The sequence below is a fragment of the Canis lupus genome, chromosome 1, assembly GCF_003254725.2.
Source record: "Canis lupus dingo isolate Sandy chromosome 1, ASM325472v2, whole genome shotgun sequence".
In the NCBI taxonomy this organism is placed as follows: Eukaryota; Metazoa; Chordata; class Mammalia; order Carnivora; family Canidae; genus Canis; species Canis lupus.
This window is the reverse complement of record NC_064243.1, coordinates 7,516,384-7,534,612: the sequence shown is the minus strand read 5'-3', so window position 1 is coordinate 7,534,612 and position 18,229 is coordinate 7,516,384. Positions and strand designations below refer to the sequence as shown.

The window sequence follows — 18,229 nt, the reverse complement described above, 5'->3', positions numbered from 1 at the left end:
ATTGTATGGATGCATTTACTTTTATAAGAACAGCTTGTTTGCATCCAGTTTTTTGGCATGCAGGTTTGTATTGTTGTGGTAGATAAAAATTGTAAATGGTTTGGTTAAGTACCTAGGAAATACCCAGGAGCACGATTGTTGGACATGTGGTTTTGTGGCATATGTGTGTGCTTGCTTGTTTGGCAGTTTCCTACAAAAAAAAAAACAAAAAACCTTTTTTTTAATATGAAAAATATAGAGTCTCATTCAAATTCTGCTGTTCCAGTGATTTAGTTGATCCAGATCTGATAGTCTAGCCACAGCTAAGAAATGTGAAATAACTACAACCTGACACATGGACTTGGTGGTCTAATCATAGGTATATAAGGAAGCTTAACTTCTTACTAAATTCATCTAAAGATTTTTAACCTATTTCTTTTAAAAGTACCCATTCTAGTTTGATACTTGCTAGCTCTGAGACTTTGGCAAATTACTTCACCTCTTTGATCCCAGCTTTCTCACTTAGAAAATGGAAATGCTGATTTCTTGTGAAGATTAGGGATAAAGAAGCTAGCATACAATAAATTGTATTATGATATAAAATGGCAGTTATTACTGAAATTTACCAGGCATGTATCCTATCATGTGCCATGAAGCTCCTGATTTAATGGAAGAAGCAAATAGAAATACATAATGAAAATTTGATAATGAGAATGAACTAACAAAGTTCAGACAAGACTTTTTGGGCAGCACTGGGGAGTGGGCATGAGGTCACCAGTGACCAGTAACATTAAGAATTTGGGTAGATGCAGCATAAGAAGGTGTTTGAAAAGGTTTGAACTTAAGCACCAAATAAGTGGGAAATGTAATAAAACTATGCAAAGAAGGATTCTGGGATGTCTGTTTTCCCAGCTAAGAAACTGTGGAGTTTGCTTATGTAGACATAGTGTTTGTATTTGTGGGTTAAGGTATCTTTAAGAAAGATCTGGAGCAGGGAGGAATTAGAGAATATTAGAGACTGAGAGCTTTGTCATGAGATCATGTGACAGTCAGTAAAATAGAAAAGGGGGCCTTGGACAGGCTCAAAGCATGAAGACAGAAGCAGGATGGGAAGCATGGATACCTAACTGCCAGGTGTAGTTTGGTGATGATTAAATGTTAAGATGTGGGGAGAAGAGGGGTGGGCAAGAGAAGGAAGTCCAAGAATATCTAGTTTGTGTAGTTGGAGGTCTTTTGAGGGCATTTATTGAATAAAAGAGAAAGGAGAGGTTCTTAATTATTTGAAATTTGAGATAATTATCAATGAGGAAGGGAGCACATGTGCCATTTATCTAATTTTTTCAAAGACAACACTTAGAAAACTATAGTACGATAGCATGTGTAGGATATCGACACTGATTTAGTCAAGATACAGAATATTTACATCATCACAGAGATCCCCCAGCCACCCTATGATGGTGGTACTCAAACCCATCCTCCCCCTGACCTTAATCTTGGGCAACTACTGGACTTCCTTAGTTTCTATAACCTAGCCATTTAAAGAATGTTATATAAATCGACTCCTACATTACCTAGCTTTTTAGGATTATCTTTTTTCACTTAGCATAATTCTGTGGAGTTACTTCCAAGTGGTTGTGGACATCAATAGTTTTATCCCTTTGCTGAGTAAAATTCCATGGTACAGATGCCTTACAGTTTTCCATTTACCCAATGAAAGACATCTGAATTGTTTCCACTCTTTGGCTCCTGAGACTAAAGCTGCTGTGAACATTCATGTGTAGGTTTCTGTGTGAACTTAAGTTTTCATGTTTCTGGAAAAAATGTCTAGGAGTGCAATTGCTAGGATCTATTGTGTTGTGTATATAGTTTCTAAATAAATTGCCCAACTGTTTTCAAGAGAGTTCTACATTTTATATTTTTGCCACCAGAATGTGAGTGATCCAGTTTTTATGCATACTAACCAGCATTTGAGGTTGTCATTACTTTTTATTTTTGCCATTCTGATAGATCTCATTGTGGTTTTCCTAAGAGCTAATGATGTTGAAAATACTGCCTTGTGACTAATTGCTATCTGTGTATCCTCTTTGGTAAAATGTCTCTTCATATCTCTTGTGTATTTTCTGATTTATTGACTTTTTAACTCTTACATTTTTAGAGCTCTTTATATATTTTTAAATCTTGTCCTTTGTCAGATAAGTGATTTGCAAATTTTTTTCCCACTGTGTAGCTGACTTTTCCATCCTCTTAAAGTCTTTTAAGGCTTTTGATTTCAAGAATTTCTAATGTGTTTTAATTTCAAGAAGTCCAGTTGATCAATTATTATTATTATTTTTTAATGCATTGTGCTTTCGTGTTAAGTCTAAGGTAATTTGTCTACTCTTAAAGATTTTCACCTGTTTTTTTCCCCTAAAAATTTTAGTTTTGTGTTTTACATTTAATTATATGATCCATTTGAGTTAATTTTCATATAAGGTGTGAGACTTAGGCCAGGTTTTATTTACTTGTTTGTTTACCTTTGGCGTTCCAGTCTCTCCACAGTTGAAATGGTTATCTTTTTAAATCTGAGTTGTGTTTACATATTTCTCAAAATTCATTTGGACATATTTCTGTGGGTCTGTTTTCAGAATGTCTTCTGTTGATGTGTGGTGTTGATGAAAGAATAGACACACAAAATCTTGATTACTATAGTTTATACTTTTGATGATTATAGTAAGTCTTGAAATATTGTAGATGGGTTATTTCACTTTATTATTTACCAAAATTATTTTAGGTATTCTAATTTTTTTTAACCTTTCTGTATAAGATTTAGAAAGATCTATAGGTATAAAGAAATTCTTTGGGATTTTGACAATCTGTAAATTTGAGAATTGACAACTTTACTATGTAAATTTTCTAATCCATGAATACATTAAATCTCTTTATTTAAATCTTCAGTAGTGTGTTTCTTTTTAAGATTTTATTTATTCATGAGAGACAGAGGAGAGAGAGAGAGAGAGCAGACAGACAGAGACACAGAGACACAGTTTGAGGGAGAAGCAGGTTCCACACAGGGAGCTCAACCTGGAACCGATCCCAAGTCTCCAGGTTCACACCCTGGGCTGAAGGTGGTGTTAAACCACTGAGCCACCCAGGGTGCCCATTAGGAGTGTGGTTTTTAAATAATGATTTTATTTATCTATTTGAGGGAGAGAAGGAGAGAGAAAGAGAGAGCCCACATAATTGGAGGGGGGTGGAGGAACCAACTCCCACTGAGCATGAAGCCTGAGGTGGAGCTCAGTCCTAGGGCCTTGAGATCATGACCTGAGCCAAAGTCAGATGCTTAACTGTGTGAGCCACCCAGGCCACCACCTCTTCAATAGTATAGTTTTTAGCATACATATAACTTACTTGTTAGATTTGCACCTTTTTAAAAGAAAAACAATTGAATATAAGTGGTAGTCTAAATTTTGGTGAGTGGTGGTTGGTCAGTGTATAGTTTGGGAGGAAGGACTCAAAATGTAGACAAAGAAGCTGTAAGAGCCCCCTCTGGCACCACAAAAGAGAGAAAGAAGAAAAATCATAATAGGCACTTGGATTAAACTCTCAAAATGCAAGAGTGATATTTAATTCTTTATCTATGAAAATATATGGTAAGCTTTCATTCTAGGTTGAACCCAGGAAAGATATGTTGAAATTCTAATCCTCAGTATCTCAGAATGTGACTTAACTGGGAAATAAGGCTATTGCTGATATAATTAAGGTGAAGTTACACTGAATAGATAGGCCTGTATTCCAATATGATTAGTTTCCTTATAAAAAACAAAAGGCCACATGAAGACTTCCAAGTGTGGAGCCACTGCAATTCCAAGAACCTCAAAGCTTGCTGGCAAACAGCCAATAGCTGGAAGGAAGCATGGAAGCATTCTCCCAGGTGTCCGAGCATGGCCCTAGGCACAGGAGGGTTTTCTACATCTAGACTCCAAACGGTGAGATGCTCAATTTGTTTTGCACTGGCCAGTTTCTGATGCTTCGTTAGAGCAGCTACAGGGAAACTAATATAAGTCTATGTTATCAGTTAAAAGTGTGATTTTTTTTTTTTTTAACTTAAGAGCTTATGTACTCAAATCCTCTAGTTCCGATTCTTTAAAGGTAACAGCCTATTTCATTTGCTATTTCTTACAAGTTTTGGCACAGTTTATGAGGGACTGCAGGCTGCCAAGACAAATACAAATATATTTAAAACATTCACATTTGCTAGATGCAACTTTTCAGAGGTTAAAGCATACAGATGAATATCTTTGCATGTAAAAAGGAAATTAATTCAACATTTTATCAACTTCCTTATTTGAAATTTTAAGTTTCAGTAGAACACAAAGATGTTAGAAGTAAGCATACATATGTGATTTTTAATGATCTTAATTATAATTTTATCCAAGGCAAACTTGGGCATTTTATAGGTCAGTGGAAATGGAAAAAAAATTTTGGAGACTTTGCGAGGTACACCTGTCATGTAGAATGTTGGAAAACATAGTTGTTTTTGTGACTTTACATTCATAAAGTATAATAGAAGTATAATAAACTACATACTACATACATCTTCTATTATTGTCATAAAAATGACCAAACCTTGGTTTAAAATAATACCTGTTGTCCTTTAATTTCTGTGAGCCAGATGGCCAGGGCACAGAGTGGTTGTGCAAGTTCTTGGCTCTAACATGTCTGCATCTTTATGGCCATTACTTTAAATTCTCTATCAGGCAGTTACTTATCTCAATTTTGTTTAGCTTCTTTGCTGTGATTTTTGTCCTGTTCTTTGATTTGGGACATAGTCCTTGTCTCCTTGATTTGTCTAACTCTGTGTCTGCTTCTAGGTATAAGGAAAGTCAACTATGTCTTTTGCTCTTGAAAATACTAGCCTTATGAAGAGGAGATCCTATAATGCCCTGCAGTACAATGGCCCCTGTACTCCAGAGCCTGTGCTTCATGGGTGTCTCCTATGTGTGTTGCCTATGCCCTAGTGTTGTGGTGGAGCTGCTTTTGCCTTTAGTATAGTCATTAACAACAGTTCTGTTTTGAACAGGGTTTGGTCCCTCTGTTAGTGGGCTTGTCTGGGGCCACCTTGGGCTTGAGTTGCCAGACCAGGCATTTACCAGAGATGGAGTAGCCAAATTGCAGGACAGTCTCCCTGTTTTGTCCTCTGAGAAGCTTTTGTTGGTGGGCAAGGCCTGCAGTTGGATCTGGTAACTGCTCCAAGCCCATTGCTGAGGCTGCAGTTAGACTAGTGTGTATAGTTAGCTTTTCCCTCTTCCCAGGGCTGAGGCACTCTGGAGTGGTACTGGCCCCTGGTTAGCACTGCTTGCATTCTGCCTGGATTGTGGCACTGCTTTGGATGGGCTCAATCCAAGGATGCATTGGAGAGGGTGGCATTTCTGTAGGAGAACATGGGGTCAGGGTGCACTCTTAGCAAATTAGGTAGTGAATATTGGCACTGTGCTGATTCCTGCAGCTGTCTGTGTATAGGTTGGGTGGTGGGGGAGGGAAGTGGCACCCACCAGCTTCTTTATTTTTCTGAAGTTTCTCCCTGATGTCAGCCCCTCCAGCATACACTCTGAGATTGGTAAAGAAAACTTCATATAACCCTAGTATCTTTCAAACTGCTGCTTCAGTGCTGTCTTGCCATGGGGTGTCTATTGTCCTGTCTCACTAAGGAGGGAGACTCTGTTTCTCTTTGTCCTCCCCACTCTCTGAGCTGAGCCCTCTGATTTTTTACAGTTTGAGGGGTTAAGCCCAGCTGATTGTAAGAACTTGGGAAATTATGCCCCTCTGGTTTTCTTGTGAGTTCCTCCTGCCTGGGGTGCTTGGTGTGAGGGTATGGTCCTCTCCCGTTTCTGTACTCTGAGTGTCTCTCCCTGGTATAGATAGTCCCACATGTCCATTTGTCTCCTGACCATGTCTCTACCCTTCCTACTTTCTTCACTGTGGCCTCTTCTCTACATTTAGCTGTGGAGAGTCTGTGCTGCCAGTTTTGTTTTGTTTTTTTTTTTTGTTTGTTTTGCTGCTGCCAGTCTTTGAATCATTCTCTGGGTATTTATACTGATGTGGGTGTTACCTAGTTGTATCTGTGCAATGAGATGAGCCTAGGGACCTCCTCCTGTGTCATTTTCCCAGAAGTCTTAGCAGTTTGCTAATTTTCACTAATTACTCTGAATCTTTATAACAGAATACTAAATGGAATACCAATGTAAAACAATCATAAAACATCTAACTATGAAAATGGCCTTGAAAAATGGTGTGATCAAATAGAGCCCATAGCAAATTTTAAAGTCCTAAATCTGTGCAATCATCAGAAGATGGCATAAGCCTTACCTGAAAGGCTCTCAAACTATGCTTTATGCTTCCTGTTGTTTGGAAGAAAATCACATAAAAAAGCAATTTTTAAAAGCCACAGTCAACTTAAATACGGTTTTTCTTGCGGGACACTCAAGTCCTAGCACTGCTTAGAAATATCCTTCCTGTTGCAAACCATATGTAGCAGAGTGGAAACAAAAAAATAAACGTAGGTAAGAAAGGACTTAGATTGGGTTACACAGTTTTTAAAATGAGGATTCTATTTCATGGTGAAAGGAAAATCCTAAACTAGGCTTAGAAGGAAAAATAGGATATTCTGCACACACAACACTTTAAACACCATTCAGAATAAGTTGATAAGAAGGATATAACATATTGTATGTATTTAATTAGATGATTTAAATGTTTTAAGCACATGCCATTTGAATTTCACAAGGACTGAAATATTTGGAGGCTTATTTTGTTCCTTGTCACAACCCACAGAATTACACCTGCTACTGTGGAGTAGAATTGCTTTTCTCTTACAGTGACTCTAGTGATCAAGACCCCCCTTAAAGTTCCCCTCCTCTTGCCTGAACTTCAGACAGGCTTTTTTTTCTGACTTTGTGTCCCTGATCACCTCCCTCTTCTAAGAACATTTACTTTAGAAATCCTGTAAATTCTTCTCTGCCCTTTTTGAGATGTAAATTTTTAAAAAGCCCTTTGCAAGTTTTACAACCCAGGACTGTCTTCAAGGACCTAGGGGTGATGGCTTTGAAATGTAATCTTCAAGAAGGATAGGATCCCTATCTCAAGTCTGGGGTGGAGGAGGGAGGGTGGGGAGAAGGAGCCTGAGTTTTATGAGTGCTTAGTAGCAAGAACGGACTCTTTAATCACATTGGCTGACTTCCTTAACTCCCTCCAGGGCTTTCCCCTGGCTTATCCCAGCACTTTAAAAACCCTCCTGTTTTCTGTTTCAGCGGAGTTGAGTTCAGCCTGTCTCCCCTATTGCCAGTCTTGGATAAAGTCTTCCTTGCCAGTTCTTGTCCGATGCAATTTTTCTTTGGCACTAGGAAAAATATTTAAGTTCTATTCCTATAGGAACTTTCAATTATTGCTCTGAGAGTCAAGAAGTATGAAATCTTAGGGATAGAATACAATCCCCCCCCCCAAAAAAAAATCCATAGTCTTATATTTCAAAATATCTCCTTATATTTCTAATGGAGAACCAGAAGTTTCAAGCTTTAATATAAATCAGGGAACTTGTATCTAATTACAAAGAATTGAGTAAAATTTTGTGGTTAAAAAGGATTAACACCTGAGCATTTTCAAAACAAAGATCTTTGTTAAAAGGCAGCTTTTAAAGATTCAAGAGGATTTAAGTTCTTAATAGTATTTTTGTTCTCTTCCTCAGCTTTGGCCTTAGGCTTATCAGTGTTATCAAACTACAATTAAAAGAAAGGGGAAGAAAAAAAGCTTGACTGTTGAGAAAGGTTGACTCCACACTATAGGGATTCTAATTCCTAGTTTCACTGTAATATTAGATTGAAACTGTTACTTTTTTTTTTTAACGAATGTGGAAAAAGAATGGTAAGGTAGCCTAGAATCGCTGCTCATTTTCAGTGTTTTGTAACCTCTTCATGGCAGAGCATAGGTGCAGGCGTTGATAATTCCGATGAGAAGCTGCATGACATAGTTAGGCATGGCTAAATGATCCGAAAGTTCCAATGGTCCACACCAGTCTGATTAAAGCTTGGCATTTGTTTTCTTGCTCTTTAGAGCAGACAGCATGCTGCCTGGAATTAGAAATATGAAAGACAGAGGAACTTCACACTGTGCAGAGAACGTTTCTTGCTCTATTTTCATAAGGCAGATGAGTCGCCAAACTTTCTTTAAAAATAACTGGAATTACTTGTTTGCGAATATAGATCTTAATAGTCTTTCCATAGCTCTCTACCACATGCTCCTGAGTCCTTACAGTGAGTGCTATCACTTTTTACTTTGGTTGAATAGAGGAATATTTCAGTTGTCCAAAGCCTTAAGTAAGGGATTTTGTTTGTTTTCTACAGTTAGTGTCACTCTTGTAAATTTTGTGGATGGTCTGTGATTTGAGAGAATTTGTTGTTGATTGAATACAACAAACTATTCTCATATGACTTATTAACAATACAATTAGCTCTTTGCCATAGGCCCATAGAGTGGGATTTCAATGCTGGCCATGCTTAACCCTACCTGTTTAGGTCACCTGTGGTAGTAAGAGACTATGATAGTTGATTCTTAGAAGGTTCATTTTAAGATAAGTGAACTGTGTTTGATGAGAATTCCCAAGAATTCTTCATATTCATATTCATACTTGCATTTCATGCAATTAATGTCCTTGCCCAGGTGAAGCTACTTGCTCAGTGGTTGGTTGGAATAAAGGTTTCTCATACTACCATAAATATTTACTACCATAGATATGGCAATGGATGTACTATCTCCCCCAAGCTCCTGGTACATTTGTGCGATTCATGATTCTATACTGAGCTCAGTTTCTTGGCCCTTCCTGACCTGGATTTTATATTGCCCTTATTTTTGACTCCCCAAAGGGTTCACTCTTCCTGACCCTTTAAGGGGAATTTTTCTCTCCTGCTATATCCTATGACAATGATGGCAGAAAGTGTGATAGAGTCTTATAGATCCAGACGCTGACAAAGATCCCCATGTGGATGCTGGGTCAACTCCTGAAATAGTTTATAATGCTTAAAATATTTACTGTATATTTATAGAGGTGCTCAGCATGGGTTAATAAAATCAGTACTGATAATAAAAAATAATAAATACACTTATTGCATGTTTTTTACAAGCCAGATACTATGCTAAGTACTTCACATAATTACCATTTTTAATTTTTGCAGTAACCTTTTGGATATATTATACTTAGCACTATTCCCCTGGTGAGAACTGAAGCACTGTAATGTCACAAATCCTGGTGAATCTCTTACCAGTGGGAGAATTGATGTTGTGTGAATGGAGGTCTCCATTCTTGGGTTCCCCACAAAAAAGTTTACTTGAGGATCTGCACTGGAATAACGGAATCTAGGAGGAAAGTAGCAAGCACAAAGCAGTTTATTAAAATGAAAGTACACTCTCGAAATGGGAGAGTGGGCAGGCCCAGAAGTGGCAGCTGCATGAGGCTACAGGGGTCCTTTCCTTGTATGTGTGTGGGGTCTTGCATCATGGACCGGGTGCTCCCTAATGGATGCTGCTCCCAATCATTTGAGGGGATTCCTCCCACAGGTTAGCAGGCAGTTTTTAACCTGGTAAGGTTTGTACTGGAACTGTCATGCAGGCTTCCCCCATTGGGGGGGCTATAACCACAGTACAAACTCATTATGATGAGTCTAGGGGTTATCCTGGGGCAGAGGTAGAAGAGGTGCATGCTCTGCACCTGTGGCTCTTGATCTGTTAGCTCCAGGGTCTGGGAAGCCGCAGGTCAGGATGTTATTCCCTGGGGCTTCTACTGAATAATCTGTTTATCACTGTCCTTGCCTCCAGCTTATGTGCTACTAACTGCCTACTTTTTTAAATCCAGCAGCTAGGAAGTAGGGGAGTCAGGAATTAAATTCCAGCTCCAGTGGCCTGCTCTTAACTAGGTGAAAAGGCCTTCAGCATTATTGTGTTTTAGGTTATGTTTTGAAATGCTTGTCAGTGTGAAAAGATCTTTCAGAATGCAGGTTAGTTAAGTTCACTCCGATTTACATAGACAGTAAACCGCCCTCTCGCTCTAGTATTGTGATTGCACTTCCCTTGCAACTTCTGGTTTGCATTCTGCAAAAGAGCTGATGTTCCTCCAGGGACAGTGACATAGCTGTTCCTCCAGGTTCAATGACCTAGCTGATTATGGGGCCAGTCTTCCTAGGGACCCTTCTGGATACTCTCACATCACTTCTGACATCACATCAGCTCTGCTTTTCCACTTCTTATGTAATTACTTAAATACTTATGTGTGGCCAAACATAACCAAGTGTTGTCTCAGAAATTTCTCCTACCTGTTCTGTCATGCATTGGTGTATTCCCTGCTATCTCCATTATGAAAGCCCCGGGAGAGATAATATTTATTGGCCTCTTAATGGTAGCACTATAGTTTTGGCCAAATAGAAGGCTACCTCATTAGGAAATCAAGCAGACTATCTTAGTTGCCTGCCCTATCCCCACTCCCGTTTACCCCTTTGTCTCTCAAATGCTAAAATTACAGCTTTGAATCCTAGTACTAAAATCTGGTGTAGCACCTGAATGACTTTAACTGTTAATGGTCTAACTCCACGAGGGAGAGACTTGCTTTCCCTTAAATTATCATAAATAGAAAAGCCAATTTAAGCATAGCACTTAATATGTACAGAATCAAAGTTCTTGAACTGTGATTTGCCTTTTATTAAAGAGACACTGAAGGAAACTAGGGGTAACGGGTTTGTTTCTTTCTGAACACTGACCCTATGTCTCCTCATGCATTCATCATTCATGATAATTTTATAAACTTGATTAGTTGTCTCGTACAAATCTCTTAATCTGGATTCATAAAGGTCCACGGATAGGTTTCAAGTGTCTGCAACCTCTGTGAAATTTACATGCAAAATATCAATCATATGCATAGGCACGTCGTGTAGACATGAGATCCTGCACTTTTGTCAGACTCTGAATGACTGATGACTTCAAAAGATTAAGGATCTCTAAACACTTTTGAAATGAGAGAAAATGGCATTGTTCTGTGACCAGCGCCTTTATCAGCAGAAGCTGAAGCTGACCCATATACTTCTTTAAGTTTTCAAGAGCTTCTAACTTCTGTTCTTAGCAGTATTACTAAGTATCCCGAAGGAACTCCCACTGCAATGCGATTAGATCTCAGATAAACTTCAAAACCTACTTCTTACAGCATATCTCATAAAGAAGGAAAGAAAATGCCCTCTCTCACCCCCAAAAGGAAGAAACAACACATTTTATCAGTGGACAGTGGTTAAGTAAATGCTGAAGTGAGGGCTGGGTTGTCCTTGAGGCATAAATCATTTTCAGCATTGGGATTGAAACGTTAAAGTCCAGGCCTGCAGCAAAGTGAGGTTGCTTTCTCTTGGATTCCCATAATTATTCAAGATAACTTACAGAATGCTAACTAGTACAGTGCCAGGTCAGCAGACTTCCAGGGACCATCTGGAAACAAACAGCATTTTTAGACCAAAAGGGAGAGTATGAGTAAGCATTTTGGAAAAAAAAAAAATCAGGATAAACTAGAGTGACAATGAGCTAGCAAATTTGGAAGAGTAATTGAAAGGTTTGATCTTCTGATTACATTCTATCATTTTAAGTCTAATGGCAGTTTCAGGAGGGAAAAAAAAGAGAAGAAAGGGAATTGAAGCAACAGTGTTTGAGAATTTCCCAGAACTTTGGGACCAGAATCTGCAGCACAGATTAAGCACAACATATAGCAAGCAAGACAAATAGAAATAAATGCATACCTAGATTCAAGGTCATGCATCTGTGGAACAACGAAGGTAAAGACCATAAAGACATCAACAGGAAGGTAAATCTACACAGAAGGAAAGAGACTGGCAACAATTTTCTCAAACAATAATGGAGACCAAAAGAAAACTGGAAACTTTGAATAAGTATATCTAGCAAAAGTAGAAGAGTAGATAAATACATTTTCTCCATACAAAATTAAGCAAATCTATTATTGAGTTGGGGTTTTTTGTTTTGTTTTGATTTTTAGAAAGCGTGAGTAGAGGAAGGGGCAGACAGAGAACCTTCAAGCAGACTCCCCTGCTGAGTGAAGAGTCCATTTCCAGTCTTGATCTCACTACCCGTGAGATGCTTAATCTACTGAGCCACCCTCATGCCCCTATTTACTGGCAGCTTATGAAAGTTTATGTAGCTTTCTACAGGATGCACTTCAAGAAATAGCCCCACAAATTGTGTTTAAAAATGAAAATGGGAATTTAAAATTATGTAGGACTGAGTGATAATGAAAATGCTATGTGTCACAACTTTTGGGATGAAAAAAAATGTTAAAGGACTGTTTTACATGTTTAAATATTTCCCTTAGAGGAGGAGAAAGGCTAAAAAAAATTACTGACCATCTAACATAGCCATTAAAACAGGAGATAGAAATAGAATCAAGAATATAGTAAAGTGAATTATGTGTATTCTATGAAATAATTTTACAGGGATCCCTGGGTGGCGCAGCGGTTTAGCGCCTGCCTTTGGCCCAGGGCGTGATCCTGGAGACCCCGGATCGAGTCCCCATGTCGGGCTCCCGGTGCATGGAGCCTGCTTCTTCCTCTGCCTGTGTCTCTGCCTCTCTCTCTCTCTCTCTCTCTCTCTCTCTGTGACTATCATACATTAAAAAAAAAAAAAAAATTTTACAATAGAAACAGAGCCCACAAGTGGTTCTTTGGAAAAACTAAATCAATAAAGCAATAATAGCACAAGAAGAAACTTGTGCATACACTATCATAACCAAATTTGGATTGTTGCAGGAATCTAAGAATAGATGAATACAAGGCAATATAGAAGAGTTAACTTACCTATATTTTTATTTAAGCATAATTAACATGCATATTCAGGCATGCATCATAGTGATTTGGTTTTATTTTTAATGTTACAAAGGATACCCATTATATGTCTAGTTAATATCTGTCACCATACACAGTTACTACAATGTTACTGACTCCGTCTTCTGGCTAAGATCAACTATAGTATCTGTTCTTACTACAGTTTAAAAAATGACTTAAAAAGCCCTGAGGAATGAGATAAGGCAGGAATTAAACTATACTAACAATTAACAAAGAACATAGATGCAGATGAATTTTAAAAATTGAGAGAGTTTACTAAACATGTATGCCACTCTATTTGCAAACCTAGGAAAATGGACAAATTCTGGTCCAAAAAAAAGCACAGTTAAGTCAAGGATTTAAGTAGATTAAATGAGTAGATAAAAGTGTTCTCACAAAACAACTAGCACAAATGGATTTTCAGGCAATTTCTACTCAGCTTGCAAAAACTGGATTATTCCAAGTATCTATATGTTTTTCCCAGAAAAATAGCTAAGATCTCCAGTGCATTGTTTGAAGTTAATGTTATATTCTTGATTCCAAACCCTGGAAAAAAAATAGTATGAGGAAGATTATAGGTCAATCTCCCTCTTGAGCATAGAAGAAAAATTCTTAAAATGATAGCAAGTAAAATCTAGCAGTGTATATATAAAAATTTTTATATATTTTTATATATAAAATTTTTGAATCATGATCAAGTTTATTCCAGGAATAACATTTTATTATATTTATGGTTTGTTTCCTTAATCTATTAATTTTATAAAGTCCTCTCAGTGCAGACAGAAGAGCATGTATATTTCCTCATAATAAAAATTATTAATGTAATAGATTAGATATGAATTTAATCTGGAAAAGAAAGGTTACCAAAAGTTTTTAGTTTTTTTTTTTTTTTTAAGATTTTATTTATTCATGGGAGACACAGATGCAGAGATATAGGTAGAGGGAGAAACAGGCTCTCTGCAGGGACCCTGATGTGGGACTCGATTTCGCTCCCCCCCGGCCCTGACCCCGGGATCACGACCTGAGCCAAAGGCAGACGCTCAACCACTGAGCCACCCAGATGCCCTTTTAGGTGGGTTTTAATGATAAAACATTTAAAAGTGCTACTTCAAAATAAAATTATTAACTAAGGAAATGATACTCATTATCAGAGCTTGTATTCAACATTTCCTGGAGAGATAGTAGACAATGCAGTAAACCTACAAAAAAATGGAAAGCTTGCAAAGGAGGAAAAAAAATACTTATATATAATTAATAGAGAAAAACACAAGAATGTAAACTTACATTACTAAAATTAAAGCGGTTTGCCAGAGAATAGTATGAAACTGCATTGCTTATATACATGAGAAAAATATTTTAAAATATCTAGAGAATTCAATTTTAAGGCAACAAAAATAGTGGAGAAAAAACAAAACAAAACAAAACCCTGAAAAGCACAAGATTGTAATGGAGGAAGTTTAAAAAACTTATTTGAAAACCGTTAAAGTTGATACAACTACATGGTAAGCTCTTCGATTTTAATTCTTTTGCCAAGTTTTTATAAATCCAAAGCAATTTGAATTGTAATATATGTGGAAGAGCAAAATCCTCAAAGCAGACAAACTAGTATCACAGTGAATTGCAATTTTGGAATAAAAAGTGAGTGCCTTTTATTAAACATGTGTACCAGAGAGGTTACCAGCAAGCAAGACATTATACATGGATAGTAATTATGTCAATAGGTTATTGATAGAGGTCTGTGCACACTGTGACACTCGATGTATACAGGTTTGGGGTTGGTAGCATGAGTGAGCGGATGCTTTCTTGAATAAGACACATTTAGAGCCAATCGTAGAAGAAAAGGCAAAACTGGGAAAAGTTGCTTGCAGCCTACATAACTGAAAAAATATGCATGCCATGAACCTATAAAAGGAAGCAAGAACTATGATCAGTTAAAAAGTTGGCAAAACATAAAAAACGATTTCATAGCAGAGGACAACAAACGAATAATGATTAAAGTGAAAGGTGTTCAATCTCCTTAGTAATGAGGGGAATGCACATCATAGATAATGAGATAACGATTTACTTTTACTAGATTAAAAAAAAAAAGAAATTGATAACATCAGCGGCCCCACAGCGATGTGGAACTCTTATTTACTGATGGTGGAAACGTGTATTAGTACAATCGTGTATTAGTACAACAACAATCGTGTATTAGACAGACACCTTGTGCAGCTGAATCTGTTCTATCCTGTAGAGCTCGACTCTACTTATTCCACTTTATAGGAATGTGTCCAGGGAACTTCCACTACCTTCTGTCCTAGGCTGTTATCCTCTCTTATCCCAAATGTCACTTGTTTTCCACTCGGTAATCAGAGCAGTTCTTCCTTCCTTCCTTTCCTTTTCTTTCTTTTCTTTCTTTTCTTTCTTTCTTTTCTTCTTTCCTTTCTTTCTTTCCTTCCTTCCTTCCTCTTTTCTTTTTTCTTTCTTTTCTTTTTCTTTCTTTCTCTTTCTTTCTTTCTTTTTCTTTCTTTCTTTCTTTCTTTCTTTCTTTCTTTCTTTCTTTCTTTCTTCTTCCTTCTTTCTTTCTTCTTTTTCTTCTTTCTTTCTTCTTTCTTTCTTCTTTCTTTCTTCTTTCTTTCCCTTCTTTCTTTCCCTTCTTTCTTTCCCTTCTTTCCTTTCTATTTTCTCTTTCTTTTCTTTTTTTTCTTTCTTTTCCAGAGCATTTCTTTTAAAAATGAAACCATATTAAGTGCTTTCTTTCAATGGCTTTCTCTTGCCTTTGGAATAAACTCCACACTTCCGTGTGATTTGCAAGGCCCTCTATGCTCTGGGTCCTTATTGTCTTTTTTGACCGTGTCTTTACATATTTCCTTCCTGCTGTTTTATTCTTTAACCACACTTGCTGCATTAATGTGTGTCCAATGTATGTGGCATGCCCCCATCTCAGGGCCTTTGCACTTGCTGTTTCTTGTGCCTGAAATACTCTTCTTATATTTTTAGACATTGGGCACCCTTACATAACTCAGTTCTCCTTTCTTCACTGTATTGATATGTTGTCTATTGTATTTATAATTCATTAGGATCCATTTCCATATGCTCTATTGTGTTCCACTTTTTATTTTTCTACCCTAAGGGCAACTTCTTAGGGTCTGATAATAACAATTCCATCATGACTTAACTACAACATATTGAGTGTATTTCAGTATCTGTTAAAGCAAGTTTCTGATCATATTTTCCACTGTCAGATTTTTCTTGACTATTCTTCTTTAATATTAACTTTAAAATCAATTAATCTATGTGGATTTTAAATAATTTAACAGTATTAAATTTTATAATCAATGCATATGTGATGCCTTTCATTTGCATACATATTTATATATTCAATAATATAGAGTTCTTTCTATATATTATGGATAAACTATTTCTAAGTAATTCAAATTTATGTTGTAAACTGATAATAAGTGTAAATACAACACAGTTTAAAAAGCTGGTTTCCATGTTGGAGTGCTTAATTTCAGTTCTTTACTATCAATATTCATGTTTGTTTTTCCTACCTACAGTTGATTTTTAGGTTTAGAAAAGTATTGTCATTGGAAACATTATCCTTTTTTCCAGTGATTATGCTGATTATTTAACCTTGTCCTATCATAGAATTTATTAGAACTTAGAAGATTGTATTGAACAAAAATTGCACTAGATGTTTTCTTCCTCAATTCTGGATTTTAATGGAAATGCCTTTAATATTGTGCCACTTACAATATTCTTTATGGTAAATCTTTTTTTCCCCTCATATTTGAACTGTGTCATTTTCAATTTCCTGTTACTTTATCAGTTAATGCTAAAAAGGCTTTTAATAATCACAGTTGTCTCTCCTTTAATTTCTCAATGTCATTCCATTGTAATGGAAGTCTTTTTATTGTATTTTTTAAAAGATTTTATTTACTTATTTTAGAGGGACGAGAGGGGCAGAGGGAGAGGGAAACTCAAGCAGACTCTGGGATGAGTGTGGAGCTCCATGCGGGGCTCAAACTTGTGACCCTGAGACCACGACCTAAGCTGAAACCAAGAGTCAGATGCTGAACAGACTGTGGCCATCCAGGCTCCCCTGTAAAGAAGTCTTGATGGCTCAGTTTCAGCTAGGGGTACCAAGCCAAATAATAGGTTTTAGGTACCCTCATATTCAAAAAACGAGGTGATTGATCACTGACAGTAGGACACACAAATGTGAAATGTGACCTTCTGAAATGGCGTGCATTTGTAGTGAACCTCAACTATTTGAAAATATAAAGTTTAAAGAGTTGAAGGAAATAACTGTTTTGGTGAGCATGGTTAGCTCAGACCTCCTGTCCCGCACACACTACCATCTTCTCCATTATTTCCACCCCAACATAGAATCATGGAGGGGGTTGCCCTCAACCAAAGCCTAGAGAGAAATGTTTGTCCCCTAGAGCTTTTAAGTAAATGATTGGTATATCTATCCCCAGTGTCTAATTTCTCTGTGAGCCTTACAGATATTTGTTTTCTGGGAACCAGATGTGCATTCTGGGTGTGATCTTAGACTTTGTCCCAAAACAGGGCAAGGCAACCTCAGGCATAAGAGGTTGAGGGTATTCCCTAAGAGGGATGTTAAGTGTGGGCCAGCTGAAGGGTAGTCCCATCCAGGACAGTGAGGTAAGGAGCTCAGTGGGAGATTATCAGAGGAGTGTCACAGTTGGAATCTGCCACTCCTGGAGGCACTCACACTCTATCTCTGTCCCTGGGTAAGATGTTGTCTTCTCTTCTCTCGTCCATAGCTCCAACCCTGGAGGACTCTGAGAAAGCCCAATGAGGATGACAGGAAGGGAAGAAGGCGACGACCAGAATAAAGTGAGGGAAAGACAGGAATGAACCATTAGCTGGACATTAAAATCTCTTGGGAAGTATCCTAATGCCCAAACCACAACTAAATCAGAATCTCTTCATACTTGGATCCAAGCATTAATCTTTTTGAAAGACTAAATTCATTATGAAAAACTATGCAAGTCGGACCTGTAGTCTGGTGATTTGAAGACTGTTAAAATGCAGATTCTGATTCTATATTTGTGGGGGAGGGGCTGAGATTGTTCAGTTCTAAGATTCCCAGGTGCTGCTGAGGTCCTTGGTGCTGGACCACACAGGAAGGAATATACTAGATTATTCTCCCAACCGCTCTGCTCTCTCCTAGCCTAAAGTACTGAGTACTAGCTTAGTATATTAGTGACTGGTCTAAGCCATTGATATGAATGAAATGTTGAGAGGAAGTTAATATTGAAGATGGATTAGAAAGGTTATAAGGCATAATATCTCTTATAACGTATTAGGGATGGAAACAAGCCCTAAGAACAGATTTGTATGAGTGA

The 18,229-nt window shown here is 37.5% G+C and overlaps 1 long non-coding RNA gene across 5 annotated transcripts; it reads right to left on the bottom strand.

Moving 5' to 3' along the window:
- Window positions 1-6,695: 6,695 nt before the first annotated feature.
- Window positions 6,696-17,928, bottom strand: LOC112643741 (uncharacterized). Of its 5 annotated transcripts, none has more exons than XR_003125861.3 (3): window positions 17,880-17,928; window positions 9,270-9,363; window positions 6,696-8,081 (listed from the first exon to the last, which is right to left on the bottom strand). It is a non-coding gene; the product is annotated as an uncharacterized LOC112643741 (long non-coding RNA). The 5 variants fall into 5 exon arrangements; XR_003125859.3 differs by lacking the exon at window positions 17,880-17,928 and adding an exon at window positions 17,593-17,873; XR_003125862.3 differs by lacking the exon at window positions 17,880-17,928 and adding an exon at window positions 15,161-15,244.
- Window positions 17,929-18,229: the final 301 nt, after the last annotated feature.